Source organism: Bos grunniens, chromosome 22 (genome assembly GCF_055505025.1).
Source record: "Bos grunniens cultivar Pamir isolate PY7600 chromosome 22, Bosgru_T2T1.0, whole genome shotgun sequence".
Lineage (NCBI taxonomy): Eukaryota > Metazoa > Chordata > Mammalia > Artiodactyla > Bovidae > Bos > Bos grunniens.
In genome coordinates, this window is record NC_141186.1 from 29,332,487 (window position 1) to 29,359,166 (window position 26,680).

At 44.9% G+C, this 26,680-nt stretch overlaps 1 protein-coding gene across 6 annotated transcripts in view; it reads left to right on the top strand.

The window, feature by feature from the left end:
• SHQ1 (SHQ1, H/ACA ribonucleoprotein assembly factor) overlaps positions 1-26,680 on the top strand; it is a 288,426-nt gene that overhangs the window by 126,248 nt on the left and 135,498 nt on the right. For 5 of the 6 annotated variants that reach the window (XR_015151264.1, XR_015151269.1, XR_015151267.1 and 2 more), the window contains one exon: positions 18,442-18,499. The exons of the other annotated variant lie outside the window; for it this stretch is intronic. The gene's annotated coding sequence lies outside the window, so the exon portion shown is untranslated. The remainder of the gene's footprint in view (positions 1-18,441; positions 18,500-26,680) is intronic. 6 annotated transcript variants of the gene reach the window in all.

The window sequence follows — 26,680 nt, forward strand, 5'->3', positions numbered from 1 at the left end:
TGGCTCATAGTAAGTGATATGTCAGTGTTATCTATCGCAGCTGCATTTACAATCTGTTTCCCTTTCTCAAGTGTGTGTCTTTGAGAAGATGGATCCTGTGTCTCCTCTGTCTTTGAACCCTCAGCCCATAATACCATATTTGGCACTTACTAGACGTCCAGTGGAGAAGACAATGGCACCCCACTCCAGTACTCTTGCCTGGAAAATCCCATGGATGGAGGAGCCTGGTGGGCTGCAGTCCATGGGGTTGCTAAGAGTCGGACACGACTGAGCGACTTCACTGTCACTTTTCACTTTCATGCATTGGAGAAGGAAATGGCAACCCACTCCAGTGTTCTTGCCTGGAGAATCCCAGGGACGGCAGAGCCTGGTGGGCTGCCGTCTATGGGGTTGCACAGAGTAGGACACGACTGAAGCGACTTAGCAGCAGCAGATGTCCAGTAAGTGAGTTGAATTACAGATAAATATCAAAGTGTATTGTAACAGCCAAGGAAACAAGAAATAGCCAAGGAAACAAGGAACTCATTCATACATGGAATCATTCAATTATTAAATCATTTGTTCATTTAACAAATAACTTTTAGCAGTGTGATTGAAAAATAACTCACATTGTATACAATTCACCCATTTAATGTGTATAATTCAGTGGTTTTTAGTGTATTCGTAGTTGTGAGACCATCACCATAATCAATTTTGCTGTGAAAAGACACATCATACCATTACCAGTCATTCTCCATTTCCCCCTAAACCTCCCAGCCCTAGGAATCACTGGTCTACTTTCTGTCTCCAAAGATTTGCCTATTCTGGGCATTTCATTTATGTAGTATCACATCATATGTGTTTTCTTGTGATTGGTTTCTTTCACTTAGCCTAATGTTTTCAAGGCCCATCCATGTCAAAGTATGTGTTGGTACAAAGAATTAAAAACTTTTTCTACATCTGCTGAGTTCTATGAGATAAACCAGACAGAGAACCTGCCATGAAAATCATATAGTCTAGAAAATACATGTTCATATAAAGAGCTGCACACTATTGTTTTAGCAACTAAGGGCAACCCTAGACTAAGTATTTAACATTACCTTGTGTATTCCTCTTACCTTCTCAATGAGGTAGGTCTTACTGTTTACCCATTTCACAGATAAGAAAATTGAGACTCAGTAAGATTTGCTCAAAGTCCTCATACAGCAAGGAAATAATCAAGCTACAATAGAGGCACTTGTTTCCACAACCTGGCTATGCTGTCTCCTTTCTAGCAAACAAACGCTCACAAGAACATCCCCTAGATCCATAGAAAACTTGGCCCATTGTAACTGCACTATTGCCTGTGTTCACAGATTGATCCATGGACCAAGCGTCAGGTTTAATTTATGAAAAATACCAAAAAAAAAAAAGGAAGATGCTGGCTCTGCCTGCTTTTCTAGCCTGCTTGTGGGAACGGGGCCCGGGTGGACAGAATTAGCTTGATTTATGTCTCATTTCCCAGGATCGATATTTGGCAGTCTCTTCCTGTCTTTATGTGGCTGGTTGGGAATTTAAAACGAACGTGTGTGATATAGTGAATCCAACAGAAGTACCTGGCATGCCTTTGGAGCTGACCTCCTTCTGGAATCAGTTGACATCATGATCAGGGGCCCAGGAAGCACGTGTCCAAGTACGTGTTTAGAGACCGATTTTGATCAGGGAAGAAGCTCCAACTTTTGAACTCAGTGCTGGGGACCCTCTAAGGCCAAACTAACAGTGATTCATTCCATTGTGCAGACATTGGAGAGTGTCTCAAGGTCAGATCATCCCCTGGAGAGGACAGCAGCCTGACAAGGTCATGACCAGGAGATATTTACCTTGTGATTCAGTTATCACAGGCCCCACATGGGCTCAGACACTGCCTGTTGCAGCGGTGCTGGGAGGCTGACATCAGCCAGTAAAGCAAATGGATGAGGTGGGATGTAAAGCGCTGTTATTTTCTGGATGCCTGCTGTACCCTCAGCCCTTTGAAACCTTGCTTCTGACCTTCACACCACATCTGTCCTCATGACATTCACTTTCCAAATGAGGAAACTGAGGCATGAGAGGTGAAGTGAGCTGCGTGAGCTCCAGCAGGAGTAAGTGGTGGAGCTGGGATTTTTAACTCAGGTTGATCTGGCTCCCAAGTCAATGCCAAGTGATTCACTGACAACAAGAAAGGGAAATGTCCAGCAGATGAGCACCTCGTAGCTCCCTGCGAGGAAGAAATACAGCTGGAGGTTGCAAACCGTGTACACTAGTCTAATCTGCCTTGTAGTGTTGTTTTGTTTGGCCTGAAGAGTATTTCTTTTACAATGTTTGAATTTATTACCAACTCTTAAAAATAGGGAGTTTCCATATAGAATGCAGATTTCTGGCTTCTCCTGGGAAACCAGAAGATCTGGATCTGGGAACGGTCAGTTGGAGCGAAGGATGACTGCCCTTTCTAAAAGGAACAAGAACCCTCTGGAGGGCCACAGACCCATCCAGCTGGAGGCCTGCTCTTTGAAGAATTAGATGATGCCACAGCTGCAGAGGGAGGCTGGACCCAACCCGGGAGGTTCTTGGACCCCAGTGTGGAAGGGTACCAACCTGTCAGAACTTCCTCAGTGTACTAGTTTGCTAGGGCTGCTGTAACCAAGTATCACACCCTGGGTAGCTTAAACAACAGATATTTATTTCCTCAGTTTTGGAGGCTAGAAGACCAAGGTCAAGGTGTCAGTAGAGCTGGTGTCTTCTGAGGCCTCTGCGTGGCTTGCAGACGGCTGTTCCTCTCCCCGTGTTTTCACTGTTCAGTGCATCTCTGTTCTAATCTCCCCTTCTTACAACTAGACCAGCCATATTGGGTCAGGACCCACCCTAATAACCTCATTTGAACTTGATGACCTCTTTAAAGACTCTCTCCAAATATAGTCATATACTGAGGTACTTGGGGTTAGGACTTCAATATATGATTTTGGGAGGGGGCACAATTCAGTTCATAATGATCAGATATTGATTATCTCCCCATAGGGACAGACCCAGTTTTATAGTCTGAAGCTTATACAATGTTGGAAGGCTTCTTGGTAAAAAAAAGAATATATATATATACATACATATTACATACATGTATCCATTCTCCCCCAAACTCCCCTCTCATCCAGGCTGCCCCATAACATTGAGTACAGTTCCCTGTGCTATACAGTAGGTCCTTGCTGGTTATCCATTTTAAATATAGCAGTGTGTACATATCAATCCCAAACTCCCTGACTATCCTTTCTCCCACAGAAATTATGAGATAAAATTACTATTACTATTGTAGGCAGAAAAATAAGAATATTAAGTAGCAATGGCATGATTTATTTTACTTACAAATGGACATTGCTACCTTGAAGGTGTCAACTTCCCATAAATGATTTCTACACACTCTTAATAAAAATACCAATAGAAAAAAAAGGAATATACAACTATGAATGTAGAATTCAGTGCAGGGAGCCGAGCTGTTGCTGCCCCACTCATGTCCCACAGGCTCTGGCACTCAGTGTGAGAACCCCCAGATGTCTCCAAGGGCCTTTGCCCACCAACAGTGCTGGGGAAATAACTCCTACCACAACACTCAGAAGCCCTCAGCCAGTGACTGCCTCACCCCTTTGGTGGGACGTCAGTGAGGTGTATGTTCTATCCTGGGCATCAACCATGTCTTTATTTCCTGTATTGCTATTGTTTTGACCTCTGAGGCCTTGCTGACCCACTGTGGGGGAATACCCACATCCTAGGGTTAGCCAAGTCTTAGAGATAGCAAATGTGCACAGTCCATGTATCCTTCACATTCAAACCAACCTATCCAAGCACCTTCTTTGTGTAGCAGGCTCTCACACTTCAAGTCATCATCCCCTTTCCCTAACTACCCCAGGCCCAGGTACCAGCCAACTAAGAATAGCCCTGTACCCAGAACTCATGGAAATTAGTGAAGTTAGCCAATCACAAATGTACTTAAGCTGCCTCAACCATTCCTTTGTAAGAAACCTCAATCAAGTCTCTTCATGGCAACCCCTCTGCCTCCTGGTGCTTCTCCATGTGGCTCCCAATGTACTGTGTCCCCTCCTCTTGGGAACTGTGAGTAAGAAGCTATCTCTTCAGTGGCAGTCGCCTTCTGATCTGTTGGCCTTGTCTTAGCTAAATAATAATAAAACCCGTATTTTAAAACATTCTGTTCCCCAAAGGCCCCAATGGGATTACGTTCCAGACACCCACAGTGGGAGCTGGCTTGATAATGCAGCCTTTGTTGGCTGACTGCCTTTCCTGGTCTCATTTCCCTACATGCCTGCCAATACGCCTCCCAGATAAACCAACCGTATTCCCATTCTTGTCCCAAGGGCTGCTTCCAGGGGAACCAAATTAAGTCAGCACAGAAGTGAATATTTATTTTAAATACAGTGAGAAAATAAAAGTGGAGGCAATGGCCTTAACTGATGGCCACTGAAGGATATTATTCTGGCAAATTTTATAAAACCACATGACCCCATGAACACAGTTAGGGCTCTTGAAAGGGGCCCAAGGCAGGTGAGGGCCCTGATGCTCAGACTTCATTTGTTCTTGATAAGTGAACTCCTGAGTAGAGTGTAGGCTCCATGAGTGCTGGGACCATGGCTGGCATGGGGCAGGTACTCTGTACATGATAGTTTAATGAATGCATAGCCTTACAGAGCAGACTTGGTGTACTCACCTCTCTCCTGGGTGGTGCTTGGTGACCATCCTTTCAGTCCACCCCTTTTTGAATTTCTTAAAAATTATTTACTTTTTGGCTACACTGGATCTTTGTTTTTGCATAGACTTTCTCTGGTTGCGGTGAGTGGGGGCTGCTCTTCATTGCAGACTTCTCATCACGGTGGCTTCCCTTGTTGTGGAGCACAGGCTCTGAGCACACAGGCTTCAGTAGTTAGGGTGCATGGGCCTTTAGTTGCTCTGTGGCATGTGGACTCTTCCTCGGCCAGAGATTGAACCTGTGTCCCCAGCATTGGCAGGCAGATTCTTTTCTGCTGTACCACCAGGCAAGTCCTCAGTCCCCTTTTTAAAAGTGTCTACTGATAGTAGTCAAGCTTCCTTCAAAGGGACACAATTATTTTCTTTAAATTTACTAATATCTTTATTCTTACAAACATGGAAGAGAGACTATCTCTTTAAAACCACCTTGCAGTTTGCTGATCTGATCCATTGTGTGCTTGATTGTATGGTTTAACTCCAAGATGACAATTCTGTCTTCCTTATTTCTGAGTTCTTCAGTGGGGCAGGATGGGTAAGTGGGACACCTTGGCTCCCTCACAAAGAGCAGTGTATCATATTGACTCATGTATTATGTGGAGTGGCACAGACCAGTTGGAGGCTCCTCAGCTCCTTAGCAGAGTGATTTGGGGCAAGTTACTTAAGACTCACCAAGCCTCAGTTTTCTTATCTATAGAATGGGGCAATGATGATACGAGCTTCCAGATGAACAGGAAGATTCCTTGAGATACTACATGCAAACCCTTTACACGATGTCTGGTCCATAGTCAGAGCTCAGTAAAGGGAGGCTGTTTATGGGAAATGTAATACTATACCCAAAGACAGTTGACCCATGAGGCCTGTCCATAGGCCGGGGCCAGCAATGAGTTATTCTCCAAGTGACATTTTACCAGTCTCCAGGAGCTCGTGAAGCAGTCAGCGGATGCTATAACGTGAACAAGGCATCATAAATGATGTGCTTTGTTTCCTGTGGGGGTGGATTCTTGGTGACTGTATCAGAGCATCAGGCATCTTCTGACTGAACAATGGGGCTTCCTAAGGGAAACAGCCCTCCTGTGGTCAGTCTAGTAAGAATAAATTGCTGAAATACTGTTTGCTATTGACAGCTTCTGGTAACACAGGAGAAGCTGAGTGGATGATCTGTAGGAGTAGAGAAGCTGAGAAAGATCAAGGGCATGCAAGAAAGTGCAACAGTGAGCTCTCTCTGCAAGCTTAACACAATGCGGGTGTGGTCTATAGGAAACAAAATTTACAGAGATGAGAAATGTGTGTGAAATACCAAAACAAAAGGAGAAAGCAAAGCAAATTAGGGGAGAGTATAAGGAAGAAGAAAGGAGCAAAAGAAGTCAGAAATATAGGAAAATGGCACATGAATCCATAAGGTTCCATCCTAAGGACAGCCAAAACCTGGAATTGAGTAAGTAACCATCTATAAGTATACAGACCACTATTTCCCATTCCTGTCTCGGCGGCAGACATCTCTAATCAATCATAGTCCTCTTTCAAATGAACTCAAATATAGCCTCAGAATCCTTCTCAATCGGAGATCCAGGTATAATCCACTAGAGTTGGTGTTTGCATTGAAACCCTCTTCCTGGAGTTATAAGCTCTTGCCACACATTACGCAGAAGGCTTAGATCAGAAGAGTGGACAGGAACAAGAGGACCCAAGAGCAGTAAGAAGGGGATACTAGGACTGGCACATTCCTGTTTTAGAGACCCTTCATAGTTTCAGAGACAGAAGCCCTGCCTTGCCCTGTTGTACATATCAGACAGTCCTATTTCTCTGACAGTAAAGTTGAGAGAGAAAGCTACCAGACTGAAATGAGTCTGTGTTCTAGACATTCCCAACAATGCCGGAAAATAGCGGGACCACAATTAAAAAAAAAAAAAAAAGTTGAAAGAATTGAACAAGGAACGCTCGGGGTGGTAAATACAGGAAAAAGAAATATTCATACATCCCTTGAGGGAGTGATACACCCTTCCTGGAGGGTGCTATGGTCCTATATATAATCTTAAAAATGCACAGAAATTTTGACCTGGAAATTCTGTTTTTAGGAATAGAACTTGGAAGTGCACAGTAGTTTATTTTCAAGACTGTTCATTTCAATGTTGTTTTTAATATTGTAAAAATGTTGGAAGCAACCTAAATGTCCAATAGTTAGGGATCAGTTAAATGAATTGTGATGTATTCAGATGGAAGACTATATAGCTATTTAATATGATGAGATCTAGGAATGTTTAATGACATGACTATACCTCTGATATATGACTAGTATACAGATTTATATATCATAAATATAGTCACATGTCATTAAACAGTGTTACAGTTCATGAGGTTGTAAAGAGTTGGACACGATTTAGCAAATTAACAACAAATTTAGATAATAGGTGGTGATTATTTTTTCTTTCTTTTTTTTCTTTTTTTTTAAAGTGAAGTCGATCAGTCGTATCAGACTCTTAGCGACCCCATGGACTGCAGCCCACCAGGTTCACCGGTCCATGGGAGTTTCCAGGCAAGAGTACTGGAGTGGGGTGCCAGAGCCTTCTCCTATTTTTTCTTTCTACTTCTATATAGCCCAAACATTTCCCACAATAAGCAAATTACTTTTATAGTAATTTACATGTTTTTGAGTGACTGACAGAGACATGTATACTTGGTCATTTTATATCAACTCACACATATATCCACATGTTATATGTGATACTTTAGATATATGAACTCTTTGGGCTACTTAAATATAATGATATTAAAATAGTTGACATTTAAAACACATGAACACTTCATATTTAAGTGCCAGGGACTGTTAGACTCTTTTCATATTTTCTTCCTTTAACCTCACAGCAAGGCTGGGAGGCAGGCTCTGTTGGTCTCTTCATTTCAGATATGAGGCAACTGGGGCTTGGGCATGAGTTACCCAAGGCTCCCTGTTTGCTGAGGGGTAGGGTGGAACTCAGAGGCAGGAAGGCTGTCTCCAGAATCCACACCTTAAACCTCTTTGCTCCATTGCCTCCAACAGCAGAAAATCTTAGCCAGAAATTTTTGAAATTCTGAGATTGGACTAACAGGTATTAAGATATCACATTGGCAGTAATTTCGAGAGCCCCAGATTAAAGTAGGTTCACATTTTTGTGTTTGTGTGTGAGTTCTTGTCAGGAAAAAAAAAAAATGAGGGAATTAAAGTGTCTTGAAAAGATTCCTTTTTATAATTAAGCCTTCCCTGCCTGCTTTCTGTTAGCCACACTGACACATTATAGCAATAAACAGTGTGGGAAAGGCAGCAGCTCCTGTGTTATGTCAGGGCATGAAGGATGAGAAATCTTGTGCAGAAAGTTCTTTGGTTTCATTGGTGGTTTTCTGGGTGCTCCATGTACATCCTCAAAACTGCTCCTACATTGTCAATCCTCTGGGATAACTATTTATTTTTTGGTCCCTGAATGGCATGTGTCATTTCAATATCTATCTCCACAGAGCATTTTTGAGGAAATTGAGTCTGGAAGGGGGAGAGATGGAGGAAAATCTTCTCTGCCATCAGAGCTAATCCCTGTAATCACTCTTCTCCCTTTGAACAAACCAGAGCTGCTGCTCAGGGAAGGAAACTCTTGAGAGAGCCTGTTCTGGAAACTGGGGCTTCTTTAAACATGACTGAGTGACTGATCTGATCTGAAGGATCAAAGGATACCTTTAACTCTTACATGTAGGGTGATATTTGGGACCTGGCAGAAGTATGGCTGTAGACTGGCCAGGGCAAAGGGCTCATGGACATGGAAGGAAGTGTGAAGGATGGAAGGAACTCTGACTCACTAGCCATGTGACATTTGACAAGACACTATACTTCTATGAATGACAGTTTCATCTGTAAAATGAGAGAAATGTTGGGTTCCTAAATTAGAGATACCAAGGGAACATTTCATGCAAAGATGGGCTCAAAAAAGGACAGAAATGGTAGAGACCTAACAGAAGCAGATGATATTAAGAAGAGGTGGCAAGAATACACAGAAGAACTGTACAAAAAAGATCTTCACGACCAAGGTAATCACGATGGTGTGGTCACTCACCTAGAGCCAGACATCCTGGAATGCGAAGTCAATTGGGCCTTAGGAAGCATCACTATGAACAAAGCAAGTGGAGCTGATGGAATTCCGGTTGAGCTATTTCAAATCCTAAAAGGTGATGCTGTGAAAGTGCTGCACTCAATATGCCAGCAGATTTGGAAAACCCAGCAGTGGCCACAGGACTGGAAAAGGTCAGTTTTCATTCCAATCCCAAAGAAAGGCAATGCCAAAGAATGCTCAAACTACAGCACAATTGCACTCATCTCACACGCTAGTAAAGTAATGCTCAAAATTCTCCAAGCCAGGCTTCAGCAATATGTGAACCATGAACTTCCAGATGTTCAAGCTGGTTTTAGAAAAGGCAGAGGAACCAGAGATCAAATTGTCAACATCCACTGGATCATCAAAAAAGCAAGAGAGTTCTAGAAAAACATCTATTTCTGCTTTATTGACTATGCCAAAGCCTTTGACTGTGTGGATCACAATAAACTGTGAAAAATTCTGAAAGAGATGGGAATACCAGACCACCTGACCTGCTTCTTGAGAAATCTATATTCAGGTCAGGAAGCAACAGTTAGAACTGGACATGGAACAACAGACTGGTTCCAAATAGGAAAAGGAGTATGTCAAGGCTGTATATTGTCACCCTGTTTATTTAACGTCTATGCAGAGTACATCATGAGAAATGCTGGGCTGGAAGAAGCACAAGCTGGAATCAAGATTGCCAGGAGAAATATCAATAACCTCAGATATGCAGATGACACCACCCTTATGGCAGAAAGTGAAGAGGAACTAAAGAGCCTCTTGATGAAAGTGAAAGAGGAGAGTGAAAAAGTTGGCTTAAAGCTCAACATTCAGAAAATGAAGATCATGGCATCTGGTCCCATCACTTCATGGGAAATAGATGGGGAAACAGTGGAAACAGTGAGAGACTTTATTTTGGGGGGCTCCAAAATCACCAAAGTCAGATGGTGACTACAGCCATGAAATTAAAAGGTGCCTGCTCCTTGGAAGAAAAGTTATGACCAACCTAGTAGTGAGTAGTAGTAGTTATGAAAATCACTCAGTCTTGTCTGACTCTTGCAACCCCATGGACTGTAGCCCGCCAGGTTCCTCTGTTCATGGGATTCTCCAGGCAAGAATACTGGTGTGGGTTGCCATTTCCTTCTCCAGGGGATCTTCCCAACCCAGGAATCGAACCCATGTGTCCTGCATTGCAGGCAGATTCTTTACTGACTGAGCTAGGAGGGAAACCCTGACCAACCTAGACAGCGTATTAGAAAGCAGAGACATTACGTTGACAACAAAGGTCCGTCTAGTCAAGGCAATGGTTTTTCCAGTAGTCATGTATGGATGTGAAAGTTGGACTATAAAGAAAGCTGAGCACCGAAAAACTGATGCTTTTGAACTGTGGTGTTGGAGAAGACTCTTGAGACTCCCTTGGACTGCAAGGAGATCCAACCAGTCCATCCTAAAGGAGATCAGTCCTGGGTGTTCATTGGAAGGACTGATGTTGAAGCTGAAACTCTAATACTTTGGGCACCTGATGTGAAGAGCTAACTCATTTGAAAAGACCCTGATGCTGGGAAAGATTGAGGGCAGGAGGAGAAGGGGACGACAGAGGATGAGGTGGTTAGATGGTATCACTGACTCAATGGACATGAGTTTGGGTAAACTCCAGGAGTTGGTGATGGACAGGGAGGCCTGGCGTGCTTTAGTCCATGGGATCGCAAAGAGTCAGACACGACTGAGCGACTGAACTGAACTGAACTAGGTTTCCTCTCTTCCCCTCCTCTTTCCCCTCCCGTCCCCCATCTTCCTTTCTCCCTTCCCCCCTCCCCCTCTTCCTCCCCGACCTCTCCCCCTTCTTCTTCCTTTCCCCTTCCTCCTCCTCCCCTTCCACTTCTTCTCCTTCCCCTTCTCCCCCTCCTCCTCCTCCTTCTCCTTCTTAACCCCCAACTTTGCCAATCTTTTAAAACTAAGTAAACCAGAATATGTAAATGTGTCAAATACCTGGCACAGAGGAGAAAGTCAACAATAACCAGTAAGGCAGTGTAAGTTCATGGTTATGGCTGAGGGCTCTGGAATCCAACAAAGACAAAATGTGGTGACTCCAGATGGCTGCAGATTCTTTGGCGCTCCTCTAGAAGTCAAGTCTGTGTCCCCTCTGCTAGGTCTGGCTGGGCTCTCTGATTGCCCTGGAGTCATTCTCTCCCAAGTCTCAGGCAACCCCCATTGACTCCCTCAGAACTCTGTGAGCCCTGAGCTGCCTTGTTAAAGTGCAGTTACCACAAGCCAGCTGTGTGGTAGTTACCACAAAATAGCTGTGGCGAGATCATGCCTATTCCCTCCAGGTGACAGTCCCAGCTGAGCAGCCCAGCCTCCTGGCCAAGGCACCAGTCACACAAGGGCCCTCCTGATGAGCCCCTTCCAAGCTGAATACCACCAGGTGACCCCAGTCAACATCACAAGGAATGGTTGGTTGTCTTTTTAAGCTGTCACATGTTGGGGTGATTTACTACATGCACTTTATCACTGGAGCACCAGGGTTCGAGGCCCTCCTTGACCACTTGCTAACGAGCTGTTTGATCTTTATTACCTCTGCAACCTTCTATCCCTTACTTTAAATGGGGATGGTTGTCCCTATCTGGCAGAATCTTAGTGAAGATTAAACGAAGTGACTCTGGCAAAGTGGTCAGGGCAGTGCCTAGAACATAGTAAGCACTCCAAAATGCTATTACTAGTATGATTCCTTTCCCAGACTTTGCTGGCAAGATAATAAAGAAGGTGCAAAAGGAAGAAATCTCTCTCAGACCCTGTGTTTTTGAGGAAAACAGGTCCTGAGCAGCTGCCTGCTTTTCCCAATGAATAGAATTGTCTTAATCATACTTAATCCTGTTCTCAGGAGGGCATTTAAAATTGGAACAGTCATTTATTTGACTTCCTCTGAAAGAGTTGCCCTAATGAAGCCATGTAGTTTGCAAGGGAATTAAGAGACTCTTCATCATCCTGAGGTCACTCTTCTCTGCTGTATGATGTGTTAGCATACATACATGGGGTTGTTGGCACAGCCATCTTCTTGTTTTCCTTCCGCCCTTTGCTCCATCAACTTTCCTTTGAGGGGAACAGCCTCTAGTCACCATCTGGTTCCAGGTGGCCACCTGGGACATTTGCCTTGGTCTGAAGCCCGGGACCTCACCACCCCATGGCTGTGCCTACTTCCCATAGCCGAGGCTCCTGGATCAACTCACAGCTTGCCTTGGCTTCCTTTTACTGCTGACTCTAAATCTGAGAGACCAAAGGTGTAACATCAGGTTATTTTGCCTGATATATGAAACCATGTGGTTTCAGAGAAGTTGGGAGCTTGGTATGCGGGAGTCTGGGAGTGAGGTGGTGGCAACAAGCAAAATACTGTAGGAAAAACACTGTGAGCGTTGGGGCCATTCATTTAATCAATATCCTGTGAGCATGACAAGTGCTGCCAGGCACCAGGCTAGACACTGTTCTAGAAATTTGTGGGTCTGACGCTCAGCTCCTCCAACCAAAGTTTATCTGACCCCAGCACAATGGCTAGGACAAAAGTGAGAGGCAATCCCAAATCTTTAATGTGTATTTATTTATTTATATTTTTGGCTACACCACCCAGTATGTTCCCCAACCAGGGGCAGAACCCATACCCCTGTATTGGAAGCATGGAGTCCTAACCACTGGACCACCAAGGAAGTCCTGCAATCCCAAGTCTTAATGAGGCAATAAAGCAACTGGAACCTTTCTATGCCATTGGTGGGTATGTGGATGAGTGCAAACACTTAGGAAAGCATACTCTACCAGAGTTAACCCTTTCACTCTGAGGTACATGCTGACAGAAGTAAACCTCTGTGCACCAGAAGACACCTTCAAGAATGGCCATGACGTCACCATTTGTAGGAGCCACCAGCAGGCAATAACCCAAAAGCTTGTCAGTTTGGAAATCCACACCGTGGATTATTACCCTGGAATGAGGATGAACAGACTAGTAGTACCACACAGAGCAACACGGGTGAACCTCACTACCGGGACATTGTGGGAAATTTTGGACAAGAATGACTATTGACTGCACAATTACATTTCTGTGCATTTTAGAATGAGCACAATTAGTTTATGGTATAAATCAGAGTAGAGGTTGCCCTTGGGGATTAGTAGGTGGGAGGACCAAGACGGGGCTCCTGCGGGGGCTAGTATGATGTTCTGCTTTCTGATCCACATCCTGGTTACATGAAAGTGTTCACTTCATGAAATCCATCCCCCTGATTACTTATAATGTGTATATTTTTCTGATGATGATTTAATAAAATATTGGAAACTCATTAGCCAACATTGATAAAATTGTTTTGCCTCTTTCAGCTTGGTTTCCTTATCTATAAAACAATGGATAATACAGCCTTCATCTTCAGAGCTATTGTTATACTGAGATTTAGTGGATGTAAGCATTATAGTGAAAACCTTAAAACACATTAGGTGCTTCATGAATGATGGCTATGATTCTTCTTGTTATTTTTGTTACTAATAATTTTTCTTAGGCTTAGATTTCTTTGAATGTCTAATTTTTAAAAAATCTGGGGAAAATGTCATCATTCTTCAGGTGAGAAGGAAACTAAAAAAAACAGCCCTAACAAAGGCCTTTCCATGGATAGATGTTATTTTGTGATAGGTGTCAATTCACCACAGAAGATGAGAAATAGCTCCCTGTTTTAAACATGCTTCTTTTCTTTCTATGATCCTCAAAACCCCTTTCCTAAATGCACTCTGAGTGTGAAACTTTGGAGAGAGAATGTCAAAGCACCTCGAAGAAACTCCACCCCCTAACCCCCTGCCTCCTACCCTGCCCTGTCCTTTTTCCACACAATTTTGAGAACGTGACTTAGAGCAGATTTTTCAATTCCTCAGGAGCCAAAAAAATGTTGTGATAAAGTTGATACTTCTGGGCCTGCATTTTCCCTCGGTGTCACGGGACCATGGGTCATGAAAGGGTTTATGGTGCAGGCCATGCTCTACTGCGGTCTAAATGCGATCTTCAGCCCCTGGAGAAACACACCAGGCTTGGCTGCTGGGAGCAAGTCTACAACTTTTACATTCTGGATATTACATTTCATCAACTTACAAAGTGTAATCCTGGAATTAGCTATTGGCGGCTGGAAACAGCCCCAGCTGGTCACAGCTGGGAGAGGAGAAGGGCCTTGGAGGGAGGCCTGGGTTCTGGGTAGCTGTGATACCCAGAGAAGTATCTGTGCTGGTCTCCAGTCCTTACTGTGAAGGGGTGGTGCTGGTTCCAGACCTTTCCCTTGCCCACTAGAGACATGCCAGGTTGAGGGCCAGGTTCTAGGATAGAGATGCCTAAATGTTTCAGTGATACACTTTGGCAGTCATGACTCCAAGGTCCAGGCAAGTCTAATGTGATTTAGTCACAGTGAGAAATGCCTCTTTGCCCTCAGGGACACCAACTGTCTTACTCTTCCTTAGAGATATGCGACTCTGGAGGCCTCACCTCTACAGCCTTGAGAATCTGCTATGCCGGCTCTAGGCTCTCCCTCCCAGCACAGAAGGAAGACACATTAACCCAGCACATACCCAGCTGTGTTTGGAGGGTTGGCAGGAAACCAGGATTCTTATGTTTTGTGGGTGATGTGTTGTTTCTGGAGGCAATTTGATAATATCAATTAAGTCTTTAAAAAGTGTAGCCCTTCTGTTCTTAGAAACTAACCCTCAGGAGTTTTGACTAAAGTGTAAAAGCTATTTAGTGATATTTCAGTCCATTAAGTATTTGGTAAGTGCCTGATAAGTGACGAAGACTTAACCGGTGCCTGGTGCCCTGCTAAGACCTCATATGTGTGACCTCAGAGACTGCTCAGGGTGAGCCCCTGAGATGCCACCATCACTGTTCCCACTTGATAGCCAGGACACCAAGACCTATCGAGGTTCATTGGCTGCCCAAAGTCACAGAGCTGATTTTGGCAGTGGAGCCAGGTCTGACTTGAGAGTTTCAGCATCCCAGGTAAGGCCGACATTGATCAAAACCTAGACATGTTCACTGTTACTGAAGGAAAAGTGCTTGGCTACCTGCAACTCAAATATCCCTGTGTGGTTGATCATCTGTCCAGCCAGAAAGGAAATAACCTAAATGTCTGACAGTTAGGATTTAGCTAAGTTTGTATTATGTCCATACTTAGGAATACTGAGCAGCATTGAAATGAATGTTACGTGACCATGCTTACATAGCAAGATGTTCCCATCACATTATTAAAGGCAAAAGAATGGTCATGGTTAAAGAAAAAAAATTTTTCTGTGCTTGTATGTGGGGGGACATAGAAACAACACATTACTAGTTGGTTTCTCTGGGCTCTGGGATTCCCTGGTAGCTCAGCTGGTGAAGAATCCGCCTGTAATGCAGGAGACCCCAGTTTGATTCCTGGGTCAGGAAAATCCACTGGAAAAGGGATAGGCTACCCACTTCAGTATTCTTGGGCTTCCCTGGTGGCTAGACTGGTAAAGAATCTGCCTGCAATGCAGGAGACCTGGGTTCGATCCCTGGGTTGGGAAGATCCCCTGGAGAAAGGAATGGCTACCCACTCAGTATTCTGGCCTGGAGAATTCCATAGACTGTATAGTCCATGGGGTCTTAAAAAGTTGAACATGACTGAGTGACTCTCACTTTCACTTTTCTCTGAGTTCTGGGATTCTTTAGTTTTTTTTTTCTTTCCATCTTTCTGATTTTGAAGGATAATTAGCATATCTTACATGTCTAATTGGAATAACAAGCAGTTTCCATTTGAGAGCAAAATAGCTGCTGCTTATTCAGACAAAAAGATGGCCTGGTAGACCCAAAGAAGCTTACTCCTTGCTTTTTAACAAAAGGAAAGGAGTTGCCTGCAGGTGGTGGAGACTCATCTGAAGTCCTCAAAGGGGGGCCCAGGGATCTTCTGCAGCTGAATCGCCCAGGGCTGCTTGTTAAATGACAGCTTCCTAGGCTGTACCCTGATAATAGCAACATTTATTGAACATGTATTTTGTGCTGGCCACTATTCTAAGTGCTTTTTTCACTTCCTAACTCATTTTAGCCTCATAAACTCTAGGGTACGTACATGACCACACCCACTTCCCTGGTGAGAAGGCCGAGGCACAGAGAGGCTGACTGGTGTGCTCTGAGTGAGAGAGCTGCTGGGTGGTGGAGGGGCCTCCAGGCCCTCTGGTCTTGGCTCTGAGCCCAAACTCGCAGTCACTCCCCTGGGGTGTGGGGCTCAGGAGTCTGGATTTTTAACAAGCTCCCAGGGGATCCCTGAGCATATCTAAGGAATCTTTTATCTTAGAGCCACTTGCATTGTTTTGGATTAAGAAACAACTGATCCATTGACTCCACATCAGTCGTGAAAGGACTTTGTCTCCTTGAAGTCATTAGAACAAAAATGTCTATCAGAGATTTCTTGGCTGTAGGCAAGTCATCAAATGGGAAAAGCTGACAAGTCTTGACAACCTACTAGCCTAATTGTCAGTCCTGCTTCCTTCCTGCTTTCCTTTTTTCAAACACATTCTTATTCAGAGCCCTCTTCTGAAACTTTCAGGATCTTAGCTGCTTTCTCTCAAGTTGGAATAAGGGGGCGCTGTCTATGTGGGGTTCAGAGACCCCACAAGGACCCCTTCCTCTGAGGACCCTGAAACAACCTTGGACACCATTTAGAAAGTCAGGGATGGTTGAGGAGCAGAGGCCAAGATTGCTCTCAGACTGTTTCCTGAGTTTTACTTTTAAAGACTAACCTGATGACTTCAAAGGAAGGTGACTACCTCTTTCCGAGGTAGTCCTGGTGAGTTAAGATGCTCACAGGCTCAAGTGATGATTACAAAGCTAAGAAGAGTTGCTGTGTCCAAGTGTCAACTCCAAACTGAGTGGAGCATATTACATGAAAGGAGTTGGGCTTCCAGGGTGACTTATGTACAAGGTAAATGGTGAAGCACCAAGGACCTGCCCCAGCTCTTCCATTTGGGAGCCAGGATGAAGGGCCTAGTGGTGAAGTTAGATCCTAGAGGAGCAGATTAGACAGCCTCAAGCAGTGGACACAATGGCCCGTGAATACAAGTCTTCCCATCTTGCAGTGGCGAATCATAAAATGACCCTTCCAATTGGCCACTTTGGTCCAGTGCCTGCTATGGAAGCTACAGTACTGGCCACAAGACTGGGCCACCAGTGATGTGGTCAGCAGAGCAGAAGAACTAGGAGGCTTGTTTCCTTTGCCTGGGGGCTGGGGAAGCAGCATTGTCACCCCGCGTATCAGTTTTGGTGCCTGTTGAACCCTCCAAGTGAGGGCTCATAGCTAGCAGTGTGAGACCACGTAGCTAGGGAAAGGCAGTGACACCAGGCTGTTTGAACCTAGAGTTCTTCTCTCTCTGAGTCAGTGAATGATGCAGAGAACACACATCCTTGGGCCAGACTAGTGGAGAGCAACGAGTGTTTTTTCTCTCTGGGAAGGTGTAAGTTCCACATTTCCTGGAGCACTTCCCCACTTTCAGCAACTCTCAGCTACAACGATGACCTGCACTTGGCTGGGAGTTCTTTATATCCCTCTGTTATCTTGAGACCTGACTTAATGGTTCTGATTTATACAGGGAATGAAGGAATGCAAAAGAAAACACACTTGACTGTGAAAGACATCACAGTCTTTCTCCAGAGAGCAAAGCTTTTAAAGGAATGCAGGAATAACAGAAACTGGTCATTCTTGGCTGGTTTTGAACAAATTGGAGTGTTGGGAGAATGGATGAAGGAGTGAGAGGTGTGTCCGAGAAGGATGGAATCAGTGGGCTTCCCCAGGTGACAGCCTGCAGTGTCTGTGAAGTACAGATGTCACACGGGAGTCAAACGTTGGAAAACACAGCCATCTTCCCACCTGTCTCAGCTTGCACCACACCTCCTCTGAGAAAGAGACTTCTCAGACCACAGACCAGTGTGACTTGTCTGTCTTATGTGGTCTGCCAGTCTTCTGCACTTGACCTTTGTAATCCAGATTACACTTGTAATTCTTTGTTTAGCACCTGCCTCTCGGAGAAAGCAATGGCACCCCACTCCAGTACTCTTGCCTGGAAAATCCAATGGACAGAGGAGCCTGGTGGGCTGCAATCCATGGGGTCGCTAAGAGTCGGACCTGACTGAGTGACTTCACTTTCACTTTTCACTTTCACGCATTGGAGAAGGAAATGGCAACCCACTCCAGTGTTCTTGCCTGGAGAATCCCAGGGACAGCAGAGCCTGGTGGGCTGCTGTCTATGGGGTCACACAGAGTCGGACACGACTGAAGCGACTTAGCAGCAGCAGCAGCAGCTCCCATTTAACTGTGAATTTCATAAGCACAGAGACTGGGTCTGCCTTGTTCACCATTTGTATCACTTGGGAACCTTTTGGTTGCCAGGAACAGAAATCCCAACCCAAGCTGGATTAGCCAAAAAGGGACTTTCTTTCCACTCAAGTTTGGAATTGACTTTGACCCTGAATTGACCCTGAATCCTGGATTCAGGGATTTCGAATAAGTCATCAAAGAGATTTGATCTGTCTACCACTCTTGGTTCCACTTCATTTTCTTTCTTATGTTGGCTTTGTTTTCAGGCTCCTCATGATACCAAGTGGCTGCCACAACTCTTGCCTAAGATGCTTTCAGGAACAAGTAAGTGTCTCTTCCTGATTACTACAGCAAAATGTTCAGAATTATCTCTGATTGGTTTAAGATGTGCCCATACCTTAACCAGTCACTGTACCGCAGAGAGCATGGTACTCTGTGATTGGTCATTGTAGCATACACAGACCAGTGTCCATCCAAAAGCCATTTCTTCTTCTTCCTGGTTAAAAAGAACCCATCATTGGGTATCAAGTAGTTGGGAAGGTGCTCAGGAAATGACCCCTCCTCAATCCAGGAAAACATTCATGGTAATCCTGTTACCTTTTGGTGATGATTGGTTTAAAAGTATGCGCTGGCCCATTTTTGGCAAATAGGACATGAGGCAAAATGTGCTGGAGGCTTCTGGGAGTAATTTTTCTCCCTGATAAGTCAGATCTGTAGGGAGGACTGGCTCCCTTCTTGCGTTTGGATATTGTTTGAGAGGATGGGATGTTTGGAGCTGCTGCAGCCATTTTGCAACCATGAGGTGAGATAGTACTGATATAATGGGGATGGCAGAATGGAAAAATGTCTGCCCCTGGCCCCTGGTTTCACTTCTACAAAGTGACTGTTGGAGCCACTTTGCAAGTCCAGAGCACAAGGGTACCTGGGATTTACACCCCTACTGAGCAGCCCTTACCAATGACTGGTACAGAAGTGTGAAAGCCCAACTCCTTTGCTTTGAATTGGGACAAATGCCAAGGTGTACTTTCTACTCCAGAGCTCCCTTCAGGATCCAGCTGAGGCTTGGGCTTGCTCGAGTCTTCTTCTCTGTTCTGCTCCACCTCCCCCTACTCCCCACCGATGCCCCTGGGAGCACTTCTTTAATCAATTGCTTGCACACAAATCGTTAGCTCCTTCTGGGGGACCTGTCGTATCACCAGGGCTCGAACATCACAGCTGCTCTGTAAATATTTGTTGCCTGAGTGAATGAATACATGAATGGATGAACAAGCTGAGGAAATCACAGGCAGGTGGAATCCGAACAGGTTATTATACTAATTATGGGCTGTCTACTTTTTTCCCCTCCACCTCTGTCAAACAGGTTGGCCCCTTGGGGAATTTCCCCAAAGCTTTTGAAGTAGACAGGGTGTCTTCTCACCAGTCTCCTGTGCTTCCTAATTGGGCAAGCCATTAGAAGGTGAGGTCATCTCCCCAGAGAAGGAGGCGGGGCCTTAGCACTCAGTAGCAGGGGGGCCCTGGGGTGAGGACAAAACCAGCCTGAACATCTGCAGTGTCTGTTGTTACTGGAGCAGCGGCTGAAGGGGATGACCATTCTGGAATGAATCAACTAAACCTTTGACCTGAACTCCAGTTTAATTCACTCTTCTCCCTCCATTAGCTAGTGTAAGAGATGGGGAGGCAGAAGGGGAGGGAAACGTATTTTATTTTTATGGCACTTTTACTTCAAATGACCTGCTGGGTTAAGCCCACTTTCCTTTCATGAATTATGCATTAGAGGAATCCCTTTGTTTTTCTAAAGGCTTTAGTTGAGTTCATCTCCTAGAGAGATTTTAAAAAATAATCAGGAATTTCAAATAAAAAGTTCACCTCTTGCCACATCAATTGACGTGATTTAGATTGGGTTATACCTTGAATGAGTCTCCCTTGGAAGAATTTTCAGACGTCCTGGGGTCTTAAAATCATCCAGCCCCATCCCCTTATTTTATACACAGGAAGACTAAGAACCCAGAGATGGAAAATGACATGCCCAAGTTCACAGAGCCCATGACTATCCACAGTTGTTAAAAGATAGAGATGGCAGTATATTTCACCCTCTTTCTTTCAAGTCCAGTGTTCTTTTCTGAGAGTAAGCCTGGAGAGGTAATATGGTTGCCATGGCTGCAGAAAAAATTGCTCCAAAATCTAGTGGCGTAAAGCAACCACTTATTATGCTCACAGAGTCTGTGTATTGAGAATATGATGGAGAACAATGAGGATGGCTTCTTTTTGTTTCTGGGTGTCTAGGGACTCTGCTGGAAGGGCCAAAGGCTGGGTTCATTTGAAATCTTGTTCATTTGCACAAGTACAGGTTGATGCTGCCTGTCGTCAGAGACACTAGCTAGTCGTTGACTGCAACATCTACATGTGGCCTCTCGTGTGGTCTGGGTTTGCTTACAAACATGGTGAACTGGGTTCCAGAGGGGAGAGTTGAGAGAGGGAGATGGAGAGAAAGAGAAAGGGAGAGACGGGTGGGAGAGAAATTGGTGGAAACCACGTGACCTTTATGGACCTGAAAGTCATATAGTGTCACTTCTACAACAGTCTATTGGTCAAAGCAGTTACAAAGTCCACTTGGTTTTGGGAGGCAGGAACACAGACTCCACAACTCAGTGGTGGAGTGTCACATTGTGAGAGGGCATATCAAATGGGATGTATATTGGTAGAGCCATCTGGGGACAATACACTCTATGCAAGAGGGTTGGGCCTCAGTTCAGTTCAGTTGCTCAGTCGTGTCTGACTCTTTGAGACCCCATGCACTGCAGCATTCCAGGCTTCACTCCCAGAGTGTGCTCAAACTCATGTCCATCAAGTCAGTGTTGCCATCCCACCATCTTATCCTCTGTCATCCCCTTCTCCTCCCACCTTCAATCTTTCCCAGCATCAGGGTCTTTTCCAATAAGTCAGTTCTTCGCATCAGGTGGCCAAAGTATTGGAGTTTCAGTCTCAGTCCTTCCAATGAATATTCAGGACTGATTTCCTTTAGGATGGACTAGTTTGATCTCCTTGCAGTCCAAGGGTGGGACTCTCCCTTGGGTTGGGTCTAGTACACAGTAAATTATGCCGAATTATTTATTTTTGTATCTATCTTGTCTGCTCAATTATCATTTCCTAAAGGATAAGGTGGGCTTCCCTGATAGCTCAGTTGGTAAAGAATATGCCTGCAATGCAGGAGACCTCAGTTTGATTCCTGGGTTGGGAAGATCCGCTGGAGAAGGGATAGGCTACCCACTCCAGTACTCTGGACTGGAGAATTCCCCAGACTGTATAGTCCATGGGGTCCCAAAGAGTCGGACATGACTCAATGACTTTCACGTCACATCAAAGGATAAGGTAGTTATCTGTCTTGTTCAGTGGTATATCCATGCCAAGCACAGTTGCAGCTGTTTGGAAAATAAGTGTCAAAAAGAAAGTCTTTATTGGCTAAAAATATACTTATAGATTTCCCTTCTTTTCTTGTGACCTTTCCTTTTCATCAAGAACTTAAACACACCATCATCTTCCCTGGAGAGTTAGTTGATTGATTGATTGATTCATTCTCATTTGGAGGCACATGGAAAAGATAGTCAGCTTAGTCTTAAATGGTCATAGAAGTTGTCCTGGAGGGATTAATAGATATAAGAGGAGACTTGGAGGATGACCAAGAAGAAGGTTAAATGAAGAGGCAGAAGGAAGGGTGATCCAAGCAGAGTAACCAGCCTATACAAAGTTGGAGGCAAGCAAGTCAGTGTGACAGGCACATAGATTTTGAGAAAAGAGTGGTAAAAAGTAAGGGAAGCTGGAGGAGTAAACAGAGCCTGGGTTGTAATGGCCACCTCAAGGAATTTGACCTATTCCTAAGAGCAGTAAGAAGCCAATAATTAAGCAACATAATCTGATATGTGTTTAGAAGTCTCTGACTGCAGAGTAGATGATAGATTGGAGTGGTACAAGGTAGGAGGCCAGTTGGGACATTGTTGGCAGAATGTTGATGTGAAATGATGGGAGTCAGAGCCACAGAAGGATGTGGTGGGGATGACGAGAAGTATCTGGATATTTCCAAGAACTGAAAAGACGTAGGGGTGAGAGACAGAGACGCTGAGTCAAGACTTGGTCTCTAGTTTAAGCAAGTGGGTGGATGGTGGAACCAGGCTCTTAGGTAACCCTAGGGAAGAAGTCTTGGGATAGAGCTGTGAAAAGTTTATTTTTGGTCATGTTGAGTCTGAGATGCCATGGGGATGTCCAAGTGGAGGTTCTAGAAGGTACTTATATTTACAAAACCGAAACTCAACAGAGTGGTCTGGTCTGTGCACCTGGACAAGAGACAAGAAGAGAGATGGAAACTGAGGCCACATCCTCATTGAGGGAGGATGAGCACCATGGAGCCAGAGCCATGGAGAAGGCAGGCAGGTTTCAAGAGGGAGGCAGGCAACAGTACCCAATCATCTGGGACAGCAAGGAATGAAAGAAGGGACATTGTCCACAGGATTGAACAAAAGAAGTCATTGACAACTTTCACAAGGACAAGCTCCCCTGGGAGATATAGAAAGAAGCCAGATGGCAGAGAGTTGAAGGGTAAAGAGGAGGTGAGAGAGTGATGAATAGGTGAATGAATGAATGGATGGATGGGTGAATGAATGAATGATTGAATAGCATCCTAGGGAGGTTTTTACATGCCTCCTTGCAGGTCTGGTAATTCTGGAGAAACCAGGATGTGTCTCCAAGATGAGTTTACTTGCCAAGTAAACTCTCCAGAGACCTATTAGGAAGAATCTTTTCTGCCTAGCTCTCTCCCAGAAAGTACCAATGTGTGGTCAGTCCTCAGCATTCCTCCCTAGCAACCAGCATTTGTATTTAAATTCTTGGGAAAAGATGCTGTCATCTTGTAGCTATCAACACAGCTCTGTGGTCACATCTGTTGTTTTTGTCTGCACAACAGCCATTCATTATCATTTAGTTAATAGCATCTTGATTTGGGTGGGACTGATCCCTAATTCCTGGTTCCAGGAGTGGCACATGTTCCAAGCCTGGCCAGTAAGACTCAGGCCTGAGATTTTGGGGAAACTATTGGGAAAGAGAAACATTCTTTAAGCAGGGATAGCTCCACATGGAGGCAGCCTGCCAGCACAGAGGAAAAATAGATCCAGAGACAGAGAAACCAGCCTTGATGATAATTCTTGAACTCCTGGATCCAGCCATGCCTGAAGCCACTTAATCCCTAGATTTTTCAGTTACATAAGCCGATAAATTCCCTATTTTTTGCCTGTCAGAAAGAGCTGTGTGAGTTCCAGTGATGAATGAGTGGTCCCAACAGGAGTAAACTGCCAAGACATGGGGGCCTAGGGGTGGGGTTGGTGGAGAAACTTCACTCACCAAGCTGCTTCTTCCTTAGAGATTTCCCCCTCCTTTTTGCAGTCATCCCATTCATTGTTTCCAGTTGTATTACCTTTTTGTAAACCTGTCCTTGCTTAAAATACCTGAGATGCATGATTCTGTGCTGGAGACCACTTCTCACCCCTAAAGGCAATGGACATGCTTATGACTTTTAAGAGGAAACCCTCCCAGAACCCAAGCTGGGAGTTGGCACATTGCAGGGTCTCCTTCAGTGTGCAGTGTCTGTGCCTCCTGTGACTTGCCAACAGCCAGTGCCAGATTCCAGATCCCCAGCCTCTGGCCCCACATCCCCATGTATACAGCACCCCTTTCAACAGTGCAAAGTCTTGTTCATTTGTTCAGAACATGAATTAATCATGCCAGGGAGACTCCCAGACACTGGACTACATTTTGCTGTGTTAGCAATAAACATCCCTTCATCCTGTTGACACAATCAGAGGAGAAAACAGAGGTCCAAAAGCCGACAAGGTGATGAGGGGATCCGTGGGTCACCCACGGCCAAGGAAAGGAGGGACACATTCTCTCCACCTCCCTCCCCACTGCAATATGATGGCCTGTCACTGGCAGGGACCCAGAGCAGGATTTCTCCTGGGTATGATGGGGCTCACGGGTTTCCGTGCTGGGCTTGCCAGAATTGTCCTGCATCGTCTCCTGTCCCTCTTCATTTAGGCCTCCTCCTCCTGCCTCCTTTTCTCCCCTCCCTCCCTCCCTCCCTCTCTCTCTCTCTCTCTCTATTTCGTTCCTCCCCACACCTCACTCTCCCTCCTCCCCCTCCCTCCACTTCCCTCCCTCCTCTTCTCTTCTGTCCTCATCTCTACTTCTCTTTCCCCTCTCAAATTCCCTCCCTCCCTTCCTTTATTTACCCTTTCCACCTATCATCTTTCCCTTGTTTCTCTATTCTTTCTTGTTTCTGCTTCCCTTTTCTTGGATCCTCCTCTCCCACCCCACCCCCCCACTGCCTACCCCCCTCCCAGCCCCGCCCCAACTGCAGGACTTTCAGCCCATGGTTCTCAAGAAATGAGAATGAAGGGAATAATACTGAAAAGCAGCCAGGCTCAGCCAATAAATCCTCTAATGCTTGTAATAGTTTCATTTTCTTTATGTTCATCCTAGTTTAAGAGTTTAATCAACATCTTTGAAATGCTTGTGATTTACTCCACGGAGCCTTAATAAGAGGCACAGAAAGTCCCTCCCTCCCTCTCTCCCCACCCCTTCCTTTCTTCTTTCCCCACTTCCTTCCTTCTATTTATTCAATAAATGTTCTTTGAGGGTCTACTCTGGCCCAGGCCCTAGGCTAAGTGCTAGACATAGTGAGTATAGACATGGACATGGGCTCTGCTCTGATGAGCTTGTAGTCTGTGGGAGAGACAGATTTTCACCATAATTCACACATTTATTCAAAAATTTATTCTCATAACGTCAGTGCAAGCTCTGAATTTCCATGAGGATCTAAACAGAGGAACTGACCCCAACTATGTGGGTGTGGAGGCTTCCTTGAGGAACTGACTTGAAGGTTGGGTTTTCTAAATCAAAGGGAAGAGAAATGAGCACTCTAAGCAGAGGGAACACAACAGGCAAAGGTCCTGGGGTGAGAGGAAGCAAGGCACTTTCACAAACCACTGTGGCTGACACAGAGAGCAGAAAAAACAAGGTAGGGGTTGGCAGGGGTCGGCAGGGGTCAGATGTTCGGGCTCATACCTGAGGTAAGATTTTGAGTCTTTACTCCACAACAACAAGGCACCACTGAGGAGTTTCACTGGGTGGGGAAAGGCAGGTGTGTGTGTGTGTCTGTGTATGTGTGTGTGTATGTGTGTGATCAGTTTGACTCTTGATGCCATCAAAGGCGGGATGGGAGGTCCTTTGGGAAATGCTTTCTAGCCTTGGGTTAACTGGGTTAACTATCCAGATTGGGTTGGATACAGCATTGGTCATAGAGGCTGGATAGGGGTCAGGTAATTATTCTGGCTTCTGAAAGGGATATAATCCTCCCTGCGGACCTCCTGTGTGTGTCAGAGGATCCTACGAGTAAGAAAGGTGGAAGGGTCATTACTGACTATGGATAAAAAAACCTTCAGAGCTGGACCCATATAGATCTGGCTTTGCTGTTTATCACCTATGAGATCCCAGGCAGGTTTGTAGCTTCTCCAAATTGGTTCCTTATTTGCAATATGAGGACAATAATAGTAATAAATGTCTTATTTTTGTCTGCCTATCATCCCCTTTCCGATTTGGAAATTACCACTGCATGTGGTTCTGGTGGGACTGACTCACTCGGCCCCACCTACCTGCCAGGTGCATAATCCAGGCCCAGCCAATTATTGTGCTCCATCTCCAGACCCGGTCTAAGGGACACAAGCAAGAGTACCTCTATGGGATCTGATACAGGGCTGTTGGAGAAAAGGATCTTTCTTGGTTTTAGATTGTGAGCTTTAAGACTAGGAACTTGGCCTACTGGTGTCCAATTTTCTTGGAAAAAGAAATCAGGGAGATGAGTGGGAGAGGTGAGAGAAGGAAGAAAGAATGAGAGAGAGAAGAAAAAAACAACTTTGAGATCCTGGATGCAACAGTTCCTGAAGCCCACAGACCCCTTGCACTTCTCAGTTAATGAGCCTATCAGTACCACCATTTAGGTTTAAACCAATTTGAGCTGGGTTTGTCCCTCACATTGGATGTGTTCTGACCAGTGAACTATGTCATTGGGTTATTGTGTGGGATTATTTAGGTAAAGGACCAAAAGCAAATGTGAAGTTATCAGCATGCAGATCACCAGTGAGGCATATTGTTTAGGTCACAATTCACAGCCATAGAATACATAACTAGAGTGTATGCTGCTTCTCATCTCTGGTGTGTAGTCTCTATTACCCCACACCACCTTTGTGATCCGGTGTAAGCTCCCTTCCCCACTCTCCCCATCTCCCTCCAAAATTTGTGACTCTCCTGTCCCTGGGGTTCTCTTGAAGTAACAGTGGCAGAAACAGAGCACAATGGCCTGAAGGATGTAACTACGTTTGGATCTTATTTAAGAAGATTAGCTCCCTCCCACTCCATAGCAGCTGGTTGCTACCTTTTTTACAGAGTGTATTAGTTATCTATTGA